Source organism: Rhinopithecus bieti, unplaced genomic scaffold (genome assembly GCF_001698545.2).
Source record: "Rhinopithecus bieti isolate Rb0 unplaced genomic scaffold, ASM169854v2 scaffold_12155, whole genome shotgun sequence".
NCBI classification, from domain to species: domain Eukaryota; kingdom Metazoa; phylum Chordata; class Mammalia; order Primates; family Cercopithecidae; genus Rhinopithecus; species Rhinopithecus bieti.
The window spans coordinates 1,868,464-1,883,187 of record NW_016807423.1 but is presented as its reverse complement, the minus strand read 5'-3'; the positions used below and the strand labels follow the sequence as shown (position 1 = coordinate 1,883,187).

At 40.5% G+C, this 14,724-nt stretch overlaps 1 protein-coding gene and 1 pseudogene across 1 annotated transcript in view; both read right to left on the bottom strand.

Moving 5' to 3' along the window:
* The window catches only part of ZSWIM5 (zinc finger SWIM-type containing 5), a 184,584-nt gene that overhangs the window by 53,633 nt on the left and 116,227 nt on the right, over positions 1-14,724 (bottom strand).
* Positions 449-988, bottom strand: LOC108535594 (oligosaccharyltransferase complex subunit OSTC pseudogene; annotated as a pseudogene).

Here is a 14,724-nt window from a genome sequence, read left to right as displayed (position 1 = left end):
TTCTAGAAAATTTTCTTCAATTATTTCATTTGTGAATTCCTTACCTCTGTTTTCTATTTTTGAAACCCCTATTAACCCCTATTAGTTAAACACTGGAATTTGAGGACTCATTGTTTTAATTTTTGATACATTTTTCCTCCTATTTTTCATCTCTCTTTTTGCTCTACTCCATAGGAATTTTTTTTAAGGGGGTTGCAAAAAATAATCACTTTATTTGGTATTATAGTTGTAGATATGGAGTATATTTTCTTTAAGAAATGAAAAACTAAGAAGAAAATGTCACTCAACATCATTGGCATAGCAATAGGTCATCAGGAAAAAAAAATACTGTGATAAACTTGTCTCTTTAATACCGAGAATAAACTCTAGGCCAAGCTTCAATACGCTTCCTGTTTTTTCACTAGATATTTCTTTTACTGCTGCTCTTCATTCTTTTCCACATTTCATATTAGAGGACTGGTACAGCCTTTAAAACTTCATTGACAGGAGCAAATCCAGTATCTACTGATTTCTTCTCAAATGCACCATAACCCATCAGATAGCCTGGCAGTTTCATTCTCATGAATACTCGAGTAGCCATGAAAAACCTCAATAGGACACACACGAATCCAATGAATATAAGAAATCTACTGAGTTTTGGGATATTTGGTGCATTTGATGGGTCCAGGATTATGAAACCTAAACCTCCCATTGTAAACAGGAAGCTGGATACAAGCCCTTCCATAATATATTGTCCATTTACTCTGTAGGCCAAGAAGGCTACTGGCCTCTGATGCCTATGTTCATCAGTCATAGAGCCAACACTTTGGAGGTTCAACAATAACATCAAAAATTATTCCTCTGGTGATGAGGAAGACGCTACCACCAGAGCACACACAGTCATGGCCGATGGCATGGGCAGCCAGGGTGGCTTCTTCAGCTTCAGGTTGGGACATTAGAGCACAAAGAACGGGACACAATACAAAGTCTCCATGTTGGTGGCAGCAAGGGCTGTTCTCCACAGGAATTTAATTCATAGGCTGCAATTTCTTTTTATTTCTGATACTACTGATTTTTCAAAGTTTTATTCTTTCTGCGTAGTTTGTATTTCCCCCAAATTGTCTTTCCATGTTTGTTAGTTCTACTATCTTCCACAGTATTCCACACTGTGGACCATTCACTTTTTGAAACTCAATGCTACCCTGACTTTGATAATAACTTGCTAGTTTTTTCCCATTACTTTGTTAATTCCTACATTGGCTCCTCTTTTATCAGCTGTTTATTCAAGGATGTTTTCAATCAACAAACACTTATAGAACATTTATTGTTTTATAGGTATCGTGCTTGGTGAGGGACACTCAGAAATTAGCAAAACATGGTTCCTGACCTGACTTCTCAAGTTATCTTACTTTTCTCTTGGTATTCAATTTTTCTCTTTTTTTAATTTTAATTTTTGTGAGTACATAGTAGGTATATATATTTATGGGGTACATGAAACGTTTTGATATAGACATGCAATGCATAATCACAACATGGAAAATGGGGTATCCATTACCTCAAATATTTACTCTTTGTGTTACAAACAATCCAATTATACTCTTTCAGTGATTTAAAAATGTACAATTAAATTATTTATTGATTATAATCATCCTGTTGTGCTATCAAATACTAGGTCTTTTTCATTCTAACTATTTTTTGTACCAATTAACCATCCCCACCTCCCCGACATCCTCCCACTACCCTTCCCAGTCTCTCATAACCATCCTTCTACTCTCTCTATCTCCATGAGCTCAATTCTTTTGATTTTTAGATCTCACAAATAAGTGAGAACATGTGATGATGTTTGTCTTTCTGTGCCTGGCTTATTTCACCTAGCATAATAACCTCCAGTTCCATCTATGTTGTTGCAAATGACAGAATCTCATTTTTTTTTTTTTTTTTTTGAGATAGGGTCTCACTGTGTCACCCAGGCTGGAGTGCAGTGGCATGATCATGGCTCACTGCAGCCTTAACTTCTTAGGCTCAAGCAATTCTCCTGCCTCAGCCTCCCTAATAGTTGAGACTACAGGTGTATGCCACCAACACCTGGCTACTTTTTTGTAATTTTTGTAGAGATAGAGTTTTGCCATGTTGCCCAGGCTGGCCTTGAACTCCTGAGCTCAAACAATCTGCCTGCTTCAACCTCCCAAAGTGCTGGGACTACAGGTGTGAGCCACTGCACCCAGCTGATCTCATTCTTCTTTATTGCTGAATAGTACTCTATTGTGTATAAGTACCACATTTTCTTTATCCATTCATCTGCTGATGGACACTTAGGATGGTTCCAAATCTTGGCTATTGTGAACAGTGCTGCAACAAGCACACAAGTGCAGGCCTCTCTCTGATATACTAATTTCCCTTCTTTGTGGTATATACCCAGCAGTGGGACTGCTGAATCATATGGTAGCTCTGCTTAGCTTTTTGAGGAATTTTTTTTTTTTTTTTTTTTTTTTGATACGGAGTCTCGCTCTGTCGCCCGGGCTGGAGTCAGTGGCCGGATCTCAGCTCACTGCAAGCTCCGCCTCCCGGGTTTACGCCATTCTCCTGCCTCAGCCTCCCGAGTAGCTGGGACTACAGGCGCCCGCCACCTCGCCCGGCTAGTTTTTTGTATTTTTTTAGTAGAGACGGGGTTTCACCGTGTTAGCCAGGATGGTCTCGATCTCCTGACCTCGTGATCCGCCCGTCTCGGCCTCCCAAAGTGCTGGGATTACAGGCTTGAGCCACCGCGCCCGACCGGAATTTTCAAACTGTTCTCCGTAGTGGTTGTACTAATTTACTTTGCCACCAACAGTGTACGACGGTTCCCTTTTCTCCACATCCTCACTGGCACTTGTTATTGCCTGTCTTTTGGATACAAGCCATTTTTACTGAGGTGAGATGATATGCCATTGCAGTTTAGATTTGTATTTCTCTGATGATAAATGATACTGAGTACCTTTTCATATACTCATTTGCCAATTGTATGTCTTCTTTTGAGAAATGTCTGTTCAGATCTATTGCCCATTTTAAAATCAGATTATTAGATTTTTTTCCTATTGAATTAAGTTCCGTATATATTCCGGTGATTAATCCCTTGTCAGATGGGTAGTTTGCTAATATTTTCTCCTATTCTGTGGGTTGTCTCTTCACGTTGTTGATTATATCCTTTCTGTACAGAAGCTTTTTAACTTGATGTGATCCCATTTATCCATTTTTGCTTTGGTTGCCTGTGCTTGTGGGTTATTACTCAAGAAATCTTTGCCCAGTCCAGTGTCCTAGAGAGTTTCCCCAATGTTTTCTTGTAGTAGTTTCACAGTTTCAGGTCTTAGATGTAAGTCTTTAATCCATTTTATCTGATTTTGTATATGGCTAGAGATGGGGGTCAAGTTTCATTTCTTCTGCATATGGATATCCAGTTTCCCAGCATCCATTTATTGAAAAAACTGTCTTTTCCTCAGTGTATATTCTTGGCATCTTTGTAACAAATGAGTTCAATGTAGGTGTGTGGATTTGTTTCTGGGTTTTCTAATCTGTTCCATTGGTCTATGTGTCTATTTTATGACAGTACCATGCTATTTTAGTTACTATAGCTCTGTAGTAAAATGTTAAGTCAAGTAATATGATAACTCCAGTTTTGTTCTTTTTGCTTAGGATAGCTTTCGTTATTCCAGGTCTTTTGTGGTTTCATATAACAAAAAACAATTTTAGAATTGTTTTTTCTATTTCTGTTAATAATGTCATTGGTATTTTGATAGGGATTACATTGAATCTGTAGATTAAGTAGTATAAGGATTTTAACAATATTGATTTTTCCAATCCATGAACATGGAATATCTTTCCATTTTTTGGTGTCTTCTTCAATTTCTTTCATCAGTGTTTTATAGTTTTCATTATAGAGAACTTTCACTTCTTTGGTTAACTCCTAGGCATTTATCTGTGGCTATTGTAAATGGGATTACTTTTCAAATTTATTTTTTAGATGGTTCACTGTTCGCATATACAATTGCTACTTTTTTTTTTTTTTTTTTTTTTTAGGTGGAGTCTCACTGTTGTCGCCCTGGCTGGAGTTGCAGTGGCACGATCTCAGCTCACTGCAACCTCTGCCTCCTGGGTTCAAGCAATTCCCCTGCTTCAGCCTCCTGAGTAGCTGAGATTACAGGTGTCCACCATCACGCCTGGGTAATTTTTGTATTTTTAGTAGAGGTAGAGTTTCACCATGTTGGCCAGGCTTGTCTCAAACTCCTGACCTTACGTGATCCACCTGCCTTGGCCTCCCAAAGTGATGGGATTACAGATGTGAGCCACCGTGCCCGGCCTGCTGATTTCTGTATGTTGATTTTGTATCCTGCAATTTTACTGAATTTATTCATCAATTCTAATAGTTTTTTGGTGGAGTCTTTGGGTTTTTCCAAATATAAGATCATATCATCTGCAAACGAGGATAATTTGACTTCTTCCTTTCCAATTTAAATGCCCCTTATTTCCCTCTCTTGTTTGCTTGCACTAGCTAGGACCTCCAGCATTATGTTGAATAACAGTGGTAACATGGGGCATCCTTGTCACGTTCCAGATCTTAGAGAAAAGGTTTTCAGTTTTTCCCCATTCAGTATATTAGCTGTGGGTCTGCCATATATGTCTTTTATTACGTTGAGGTATATTCCTTCTATACCCATTTTAAAAGGGTTTTATCATGAAGAGATGTTGGATTTTATCAAGTGCTTTTCAGCATCAATTGAAATGATCATACGGTTTTTATCCTTTATTCCGCTGATATGATGTATCATACTGATTGATTTCTATATATTGAACCATCCTTGCATCCCAGGGATAAATCCCACTTGGTCATGATGAATGATCTTTTTAATGTATTTTGAATTCAGTTTGCTAGTATTTTGTTGAGGATTTTTTGCATCAATATTCATCAGAGACATTGGCATGTAGTTTTATTTTTTTGATATGTCTTTGTCTGGTTTTGGTATCAGGGTAATACTTGCCTTATATAATGAGTTTGGAAGTATTTCTTCCTCCTCCATTTTCAGAATAGTTTGAGTAAGATTGGTATTAATCCTTCTTTAAATGTTTGGTAGAATTCAGCTGGGTCTCAGGCTTTTCATTACTGGGTGACTTTTTATTATGGCTTTGATCTTGTTACTTTATTTGGTCTGTTCAAGTTTTGGATTTTTTCATGGTTTAATCTTGATAGGTTATATGCATCTTGAAATTTGTCCATTGCTTTTAGATTTTCTGATTTATTGGCATATAGTTGTTCACAGTAACCACTACTGATCCTTTGAATTTCTGTGTTATCAGCTGTAATGTCTCCTTTTTCATCTCTGATTTTATTTATTTGGGTCATCTCTCTTTTTTTCTTAGTCTGGCTAAAGGTTTGTCAATTTTGTTTAACTTTTCAAAAAAAAAATCTTTTGTTTTATTGATTTTTTTGTATTATTTTCTTCATTTCAATTTATTTCTGCTCTGATCTTTATTATTTCTTTTTTCTATTAATATTAATTTTGGGTTTGGTTTGCTCTTGCTTTTCTACTTCTTTAAGATACATCATTAGATTGTTTATTTGAAGTTTTTCTTCTTTTTGATCAAGGTACTTATAGCTATACATTTCCCTCTTAGTACTGCTTTTGCTGTATCCCATAGATTTTAGTATATTGTGTTTCCATTATCATTGGTTTTAAGAAATTTTTCAATTTCCTCTTAATTTCTTTATTGACCCACTGGTCATTCAGAAGCATATTGTTTAATTTCCATGTATTTGTATAGTTTCCAAAATTCCTCTTGTTATTAATTTCTAGTGTATTCCATTGTGGTCAGAGAAGATGCTTATTTCAGTTTTTCTTTTTTTTTCTTTTTACTGTTTTAAGACTTGTTTTGTAACCTAACATGTGGTTTATCTCTGGGAATAATCCATGTGCTGAGGAAAAGAATGTGTATTCTGCAGTTGCTGGCTGAAATGTTCTGTAAATATCTATTAGTTGCATTTGGTCTATAGTGCAGATTAAATTCAATGTTTCTTTGTTGATTTTCTGTCTGGAAGATGTGTCCAATGCTAATAGTGGGATGTTGAAGTCTCCAGCTATTACTATACTGAAGTCTATCTCTCTATTTAGCTGTAATAGTGTTTGCTCTATATATTTGGGTGCTCCAGTGTTGGGTGTATATATATTTATAATTACTAAATCCTCTTACTGAACTAACCCCTTTATCATTATATTGTGACCTTCTTATAGTTTTTGTCTTGAAATCTATTTTGTCTGACAAAAGTATAGCTACTCCTGCTCCTTTTTGTTTTCATTGACATGAAATATCTTTTTCAATCCCTTTTCAGTCTATGTTTGTCTTTATAAATGAAGTGTGTTTCTTGTAGGTAACAGATCACTGGGTCTAATTTTTTTTAATCCATCCAGCCACTTTATGTCTTTTTACTGGAGAGCTTAGTCTATTTATATTCAGTGTAGTTATTGATAAGGACTTAGCCCCGCCATTTTGTTATTTGTTTTCTGGTTGTTTTGTGGTCTTCTCTTCCTTCTTTCCTTCCTGTTTTCCTTCAGTGAAGGTGATTTTCTCTGGTGATATGATTTAGTTTCTTACTTTTAACTTTCTGTGTATCTGTTGTATTGTTTTTGGCCTGAAGTTACCACCAGGCTTGCAAATACTATCTTATAACCCATTATTTTAAACTGATAAAAACTTATACCATTTGAATAAGCAAACAAGCCAAAAGAAACCTAATAAAACTCTACAACTTACCTTTGTCCCCTGCTTTTAACTTTTTGTTTCTACTTGTATCTTATTATGCTGTCTTGAAAGTTGTAGTTATTATTTGTGATTGGTTCATAGTTTAGTCTTTCTACTTAAGAGTAGTTTACACATCACAGTTAGAGCATTATAATATTCTGCGTTCTTCTGTCTACTTACTATCACCAGTGAGTTCTGTACCTTCATACGATTTTTTCTTGTTCACTAACATCCTTTTTGTACTGATAGAAGTACTCCCTTTTAGCATTTCTTGTAGGCCAGTTCTGGTGTTGATGAAATCCCTCAGTTTTTGTTTGTCTGGGAAAGTCTTTATTTCTCCTTCATGTTTGAAGGGTATTTTTGCCAAACATACTATTTTAGGATAAAAGTTTTTTTTCCTTCACTTTAAACATGTCATGCCACTCTCTCCTGGCCCGTAAAGTTTCCACTGAAAGATCTGCTGCCAGACTCCATTGTATGTTACTTTTTAATTTTCTCTTGCTGCTTTTAGGATCCTTTCTTTATCCTTGACCTTTGGGAGCTTGATTATTAAATGTCTTGAATTAGTCTTCTTTGGGTTAAATATGCTTGGTATTCTATAACCTACTTGTACTTGGATACTGATATATCTTCCTCTAGGTCTGGGAAGTTCTCTGATATAATCCCTTTGAATAAATTCTCTACCCCCAATCTCTTGCTCTATGTCCTCTTTAAGGCCAATAACTCTTAGATTTGCCCCTTGAAGCTATATTCTGGATCTTGCAGGTATGTATCACTCATTTTATTCTTTTTTCTTTTATTTCCTCAGACTGTGAATTTTCAAATAGCCTGTCTTCAAGCTCACTAATTCCTTCTTCTGCTTGATGAATTCTGCTATTAAAAGACTCTGATGCATTCTTCTGTATGCTAATTGCATTTTTCAGCTCCAGAATTTCTGCTTCTTTTGGATTATTTCAATCTCTTTGTTTATCTAAATTTATCTGATAGAAGTCTAAATTCCTTCTTTGTGTTATCTTCAATTTCTTTGAGTTTCCTCAAAACAGCTATTTTGAATTCTTTCTGAAAGGTCACATATCTCTGTTTCTCTAGGATTGGTTTCTGGTACCTTTAGTTCATTTGATGAAGTCATGTTTTCCTGGATGATGTTGATGCTTATAGATGTTTGTCAGTGTCCGGGCATTGAAGAGTTAGGTATTTGTTGTAGTCTTCTCAGCCTGGGCTTGTTTGTACCTGTCCTTCTTGGGAAGGCTTTCCAGATATGTGAAAGGACTTGGGTATTGTGATCTAAGCTGTATCTGCTTTAGTGGTCACCCCAACCCCAGTAATGCTGTGGTTCTTGTAGACCCATAGAGGACCATCTTGGTGGTCTAGAACAAAATCCAGAAGAATTCTCTGGGAACCAGGCAGAGACTCTTGTTCTCTTCCCTTAGTTTCTTCCAAACAAATGGGATCTTTCTCTGTTCTGAGCTACCTGGAGCTGGTAGTGGTGTGACATAAGTACCCTTGTGGCCACCACCACTAGGACTGTGCTTGGTCAAATCTGAAGCCAGCACCAAATGAGGTCTCACCCAAGGTTTGCTGTAACCACTCCCTGGCTATCATCTGTGTTCACTCAAGGCCCTGAGGCTCCACAATCAGCAGGTGGCAAAGCCAGCCTGGCCTGTGTCCTTCTCTTCAGGATAGTGGGTTCCTCCAGACTCTGGGTGTGTCCAGAGGTGCCATCCCGGAGGCAGGGACTAGAGTAAAAAAAACCTTAGATGTTCACCGGCTGTTCCATTGTACTGTGGCTGAACTGGCACTCAAACCACAAGACATAGTCCTTCCTGTCAGGCCTCTGAGCCCAAGCTAAGCCATCGTATCCCCTGTGACCTGCACATACGTTCAGATGGCCCGGAGCAAATGAAGAATCACAAAAGAAGTGAAAATGGCCAGTTCCTGCCTCCATTGATGACATTCCACCACAAAAGAAGTGAAAATGGCTGGTCCCTGCCTTTACTGATGACATTACCATGTGAAATTCCTTCTCTTGGCTCATCCTGGCTCAAAAGCTCCCCCACTGAGCACGTTGTGACCCCCACCCCTGCCAGCCAAGGAACAACCCCCTTTGACTGTAATTTTCCACTACCTACCCAAATCTTATAAAACCTCCCCACCCCTATCTCTCTTCATTGAGTCTCTTTTTGAACTCAGCCCGCCTGCACCCAGGTAAAATAAACAGCCTTTTTGCTCACACAAAGTCTGTTCAGTGGTCTCTTCACACAGACACGCGTGACACTTCCCACTCTTCCTGCCCCTTTCCAAAGGCAGAGGAGCCTCCCATGGCCGCCACTACCACAGGCCCATGAGGAGTACTGCTAGACTACCACTTAAGGCCCAAGGCCTCTCCAGTCAGCTTGTGGTGAATGCTGCCTGGCCTGGGACTCACCCTTCAGGGCAGTGAACTCTCCAATGGCCCAAGGCAGGTCTAGAAAAGCCATCCAAGAGCCAAGTTCTGGAACTGAGGACCCCAAGAGGCCACTTGGTGCTCTAGACCCTATGGCTGAGCTGGTTACCTAAGGTGCAAGACAAAGTCCCCTTTGTTTTTACTTCCACTTTTCTCAAGTGGAAGGCATCTTGCCCCATAGCCACCATAGCTGGGAATGTCCTGAGACTCACCTTAAGCCAGCAAGTTTCAGAGTCTCATCCAAGGTTCTCAATGTAGTACATGGGTATCACTGCTGGTTATTCAGGGCCCCCAGGGCTCTTCAGTTAGCAGGCAATGAATCCTGTCAGGACTAGTTGCTTCCCTTCAAAGACAGCAGGTTCCTTTCTGGACCAAGGTGTGTCAAGAAATGTAGTACAGGGAGCTAGGGCCTGGAAAGGGGGCTTCACGACTCTGACTGGTGCCCTATCCTGGTGTGGGTGAGCTGGTATCCAAGATGCAAGACAAACTCATCCCCACTCTTCCCTCTCCTCTCCTCAAGCAAAGGGACGGGGCCTCTTTTGGAGCTGTAAGCTGAATTGCCTGGGGTTAAGGGAAGGGTAATGCCATCACTCCCTCAGCTACCCCAGCTGGTGTCTCAGTAGGTCACATGTCTCCCCACAGTCGACTGTCTCTGGGCCCAGTTCAGCATTAGGACTTGCCTAGGAGTTGCAGTCCTTGCAGCCTAGACTGCCTTTCGAGTTTATTTAAGGCCCCAGAGCACTTTAGCCCACAGATGTGAGGCTTGCTGGAACTCAAGTTTGGACTGCTGGGACTGGCAATTCCTCTTTGGCTAGGGCCGATTTAAATGCTCTCTCTATGGAGAGGTGTCAGCTGAGTTTGGTCTGGTTTTGTTTTCTGTTATAATAGCGCAGCACTGAGTTTAATGCCTCAGAAATGATGCAATTTATGTTTTCCCAATGCACCAAAATGTTTTCCACACCATGCTATGACTGCAGGGCGACTGGGCAGGTGTGGACTGGTGATTCAAGACTTTTTCCTACTTCCTCAGTGCCTCTTTTAGCAATATGAAGTTAAAACCACGTATTGTGAGTGCTCACCTGATTTTTGGTTCTTATGGGGGTACTTTTTTGTGTGTAGATGGTTCTTAGATTGGTGTCCTCATTTGAGGAGGTAGGGAACAAATGGTGTAGCCTTCTATTCTGCCATCTTGTTCTGCCTCCTTCCTCAATCTTTCTTTTTGGATAAGAGAAACTGAAGTCCTGGCCAGGATGCTGTATCCCAGAGAATCTTGGGGTATGGAGTTACCAGAGCAAATCACGACTAGGGAATAGAGTAATGCTAGAGGCAGAGCTGGAAGTATAGTCAAATCTGAGTAACCAATCCCAAAAAGACAAGGCAATGTCTAGCTACAAACACATATAGGGACTAATATAAGAAATGGTTTCAGGGAAGTGGGGAGCAGAGCAAAGCTTGGATCTGTTCTTAAAATTCAAAGCAGGCACCTAGCAGTTTTAGGAATTTTATTCCTGCTGTTTTAGGTTTGTTTTGGTGAGGAATGGGGTTAAAGAGAAAGGTGAAGGAAAATGTTCTAAGTGTTTAAAGACTTAGCAGGGAACAGAAATACGATTTCAAACATCATTTTTATCTAAAATTTTTTATTCCAAAAATTCTGACTTTCTCCCTCAGTTCCAGGTCCATATATTTAACTGTTTATCAGAATTCTTTATCTAAATGTCCTAGAAGTATCTCAAACTTAAATTTATCTTCCTCCTAAATTCATTTATCCTCTTTTGTTCCTTAATGAATGGCAACATCATTATCAAAACCATCAATGCCATCACAGCTAGACATTTTGGAATTCAGTTTTATGTCTTCTTCTTCACTCCTCACTCATCCAATACACTTGGGTTTTCAGTCCAGTCCATTTTACCTCTATGATGTCTCCTTTTTGTATCATTGCTTATCCAGTACTGGTTAAAAAATAGATCAGGAAAGGGCCTGTAGAATACTATGGAACCTGCCGTGGAAAGCTAATATAAGTATGGGATAAACACGTATACAGAAGTAGTAGTTCCTGGGGAAGGTTGAGAATCACATCTCGAGTTGATTGTGGCAACTGCAGCCTAATTTCAGACAAAAATTAAGATATGGGAATGGGAAGTGTAATGAGGAGTATAGGTTTCTTCAGCACAGTAGTAATGAGGGAAGAGGGTTGTTTTGGTGACAGTTGTGGTGACAAAGGCCAATACTGGTCCTGAACCAAGGCAGCCAGTTCAAGAAGAGGCAAGAGAGCTTGGAAATAATTCTGGGGGAAAAGATAGTGGGAATGAGGCACAAAAGCAGGCCATAGCCCAGCTGTCAGGGTACAGAGCTATTCTTCTCTCTGGTGCTACAGGCCTGGGGGATGGGGGCAGAACTCAGGTCTCAAAAAGGAGGTCAGAGAAGTAGAACAGCCTCTCTGTGTGGGATAAGAAGAGATATAGAGAGCTACTCTTTGACAGTATCACTCAAATAGAGAGAGCTCAGTTATTATATAAACACTGCAACTTTGAGTGTAAAGCAACATAACATTTTTGCTAGTTAGCAAGAACTCCTGAAAGCCTGTCTGACTGTTCTTTCTTTATTCCTTTTAATTTTTTTTTTTTTTTGAGACAGGGTCTTACTCTGTTGTCCATGCTGAGGACAGTAGCATGACACTGTTTATTGCAGCCTCGACATCCTGGGCTCAAGCAATTCTCCTGTGTCAGCTTCCCAAATAGCTGGGACCACAAGCACACACCACCATGCACGGCTAATTTTTTTATTTTTTGTAGAGATGAGGTCTCACTATGTTGTTCAGGCTGTTCTCCTGGACTCCGGCAATCCTGTTGCCTTGATCTCCCAAAGTGTTGGGATTACAGGCGTGAGCCACCATGCCCAGCTCTGACTGTTCTTTCTGAGGTTGTTTGTAGGACTTGATTGGCTCTGTTGAACAACTGGGAAAGGCAGGTCCTTTGGCATGTGGACTACTCTATTATACAGGCCACCCACCCAGTCTTATTGCCTCTTCCACACTAGTAGTTAAGTTATTGTATTAGTCCGTTCTTGCACTGCTATAAATAAATAACTGAAACTGGGTAATTTATAAAGAAAAGTTTAATTGGATCACCGTTCCACAGGATATACAGGAAGCATATCTGGGGAGGCCTCAGGAAACTTACAAGACAAAGGGGAAGCAGGCATGTCTTACCTGGCTGGTGCAGAAGGAAGAGAGAGAAGTGGCAGGTGCTAAACACTTTTATTTATATTTATTTATTATTTTGAGACAAAGTCTGGTTCTATCACCAGGCTGGAGTGCAGTGGTGCAATTTTGGTTCACTGCAATCTCTGCCTCCTGGGCTCAAGCCATCCTCCCACCTCAGCCTCCCGAGTAGCTGGGACTACAGTTACGCACCACAATGCCCAGCTAATTTTTGAATTTTTTGTGGAGACAGGGTTTTTCCATGTTTCCTGGGCTGGTCTCAAACTCCTGTGTGCAAGCAATCCACCCACCTTGGCTTCCCAAAGTGCTGGGATTACAGGTGGGAGCCTCTGCGCCCGGCCTACACACTTTTAAATAACCAGATCTCATGAGAACTCACTCACTATCATGAGAACAGCAAGGGGTAAATCCACCTCCATGATCCAATCACCTCCCATCATGCCCCTTCTCCAACAGTGGGGATTACAAATTCAATATGAGATTTGGGTAGGGACACAAATCCAAACCATATCATTCTGCCCCTGGCCCCTTCTAAATCTCATATCCTTCTTACATTGCAAAATACAATCATCCCTTCTCAACAGTCCCCCAAGTCTTAACTCATTTCAGCATTAACTCAAAAGTCCACTGTCCAAAATCTCATCCGAGACAAGGCAAGTCCCTTCCACCTATGAGCCTGTAAAATCAAAAACAAGTTAGTTACTTCCAAGATACAATGGAAATATAAGCATTGGGTAAATACACCTGCCATTTCAAAAGGGATAAATCAGCCAAAAGAGAGGGGCTACAGGCCCCAGGCAAGTCCAAAACCCAGCAGGGCAGTCACTAAACCTTAAAGCTCCAAAATAATTCCCTTTGACTCCAAGTCTCACATCCACGTCACAGTGATGCAATGGGTGGGCACCTAAGTCCTTGAGCAGCTCCACCCACTGAGAGCTCAGCTCCCATGGCTGCTTTCAAGGGCTAGTATTGAGTGCCTGTGGCTTTTCCAAGTGCACAGTATAAGCTATTGGTGGACATACCATCCTGGGATCTGGAGGTCAGCAGCCCCCTTCTCACAGCTCCACTAGGCAGTGCTCCAGTGGGGAATTTGTGTGGGGGCTCCAACCCACATTTCCCCTCCACACTGCCCTAGTAGAGGCTCTCCATGAAGGCTTTGCCCCTGCAGCAGACTTGTGCCTGGACATCCAGGCGTTTTCGTATATCCTGTGAAATCTAGGCAAAGGCTCCCAAGCCTCAACTCTTGACCACTGTGCTTAACACCATGTGGAAGCCGCCAAGGCTTATGGCTTGCACCCTCTGAAGCAGCGGCCTAAGACATATCTGGGGCCCTTTTAGCCACAGCCGGAGCTGAAGTCGCTGGGATGCAGGGAGCAGTGTCCTAAGGAGCAGGGTAGCAGAACCCTGGGCCTGGCCTATGAAACCATTCTTTCCTCCTAGGTCTCTGGGCCTGTGATGGGAGGGGCTACCATGAAGGTGTCTGAAATGCTTTTGAGACATTTTCCTCATTGTCTTGTCTTTACTTAAGCAAATTTCTGTAGCCAGCTTGAATTTCTCCCCTGAAAGGGGGAATTCTTTTCTACCATATGGCCAGGCTGCAAGTTTTCCAAACTTTTACACTCTGTTTCCCTTTTAAATATAATTTATAGTTTTAGGTTAGTTTTTGTTTGTTTGTTTGTTTCTTTCTTTCTTTTTTTCTCACGAATATGAGTTGAGGTTGCTAAAAGCAGTCAGGCTGGCTACATCTTCAACTCTGTTGCACAGAAATTTCTTCTGCCAGGTACCCCAAATCACCACTCTCAAGTTCAAAGTTCCACAGATCCCAAGGGCAGGGGCACAGTGCCTCAAACATCTTTGCTCCAGTTCCCAAAAAGCACCCCATATTCATCTGAGACCATCTCAGCATGGACTTCTCCGTCAACATCACTATCAGCATTTTGGTCACAACAATTTAACAAGTGTCTAGGAAGTTCCAAACTTTCCTTCATCCTCCTGTCTTCTTCTAAGCCCTCCACACTTTTCTAACCTCTGCCCGTTACCCAGTTCCAAAGCTGCTTTCACATTTTCAGGTATCTTTATGGCAACGCCTGACTTTCCAGTACCAATTTTTTGTATTGGTACATTCTTGCACTGCTATAAAAAAATACCTGAGAATGGGTAATTTATTTTTAAAAACAAGGTTTAATTGGCTTATGGTTCTGCAGGCTGTACAGGAAGCATGGCTTGGGAGGCCTCATGAAACTTAAAATCATGGTGGAAGGCAAAGGAGAAGCAGGCACATCTTTTTTTTTTTTTTTTTTTTTTTTTTTTT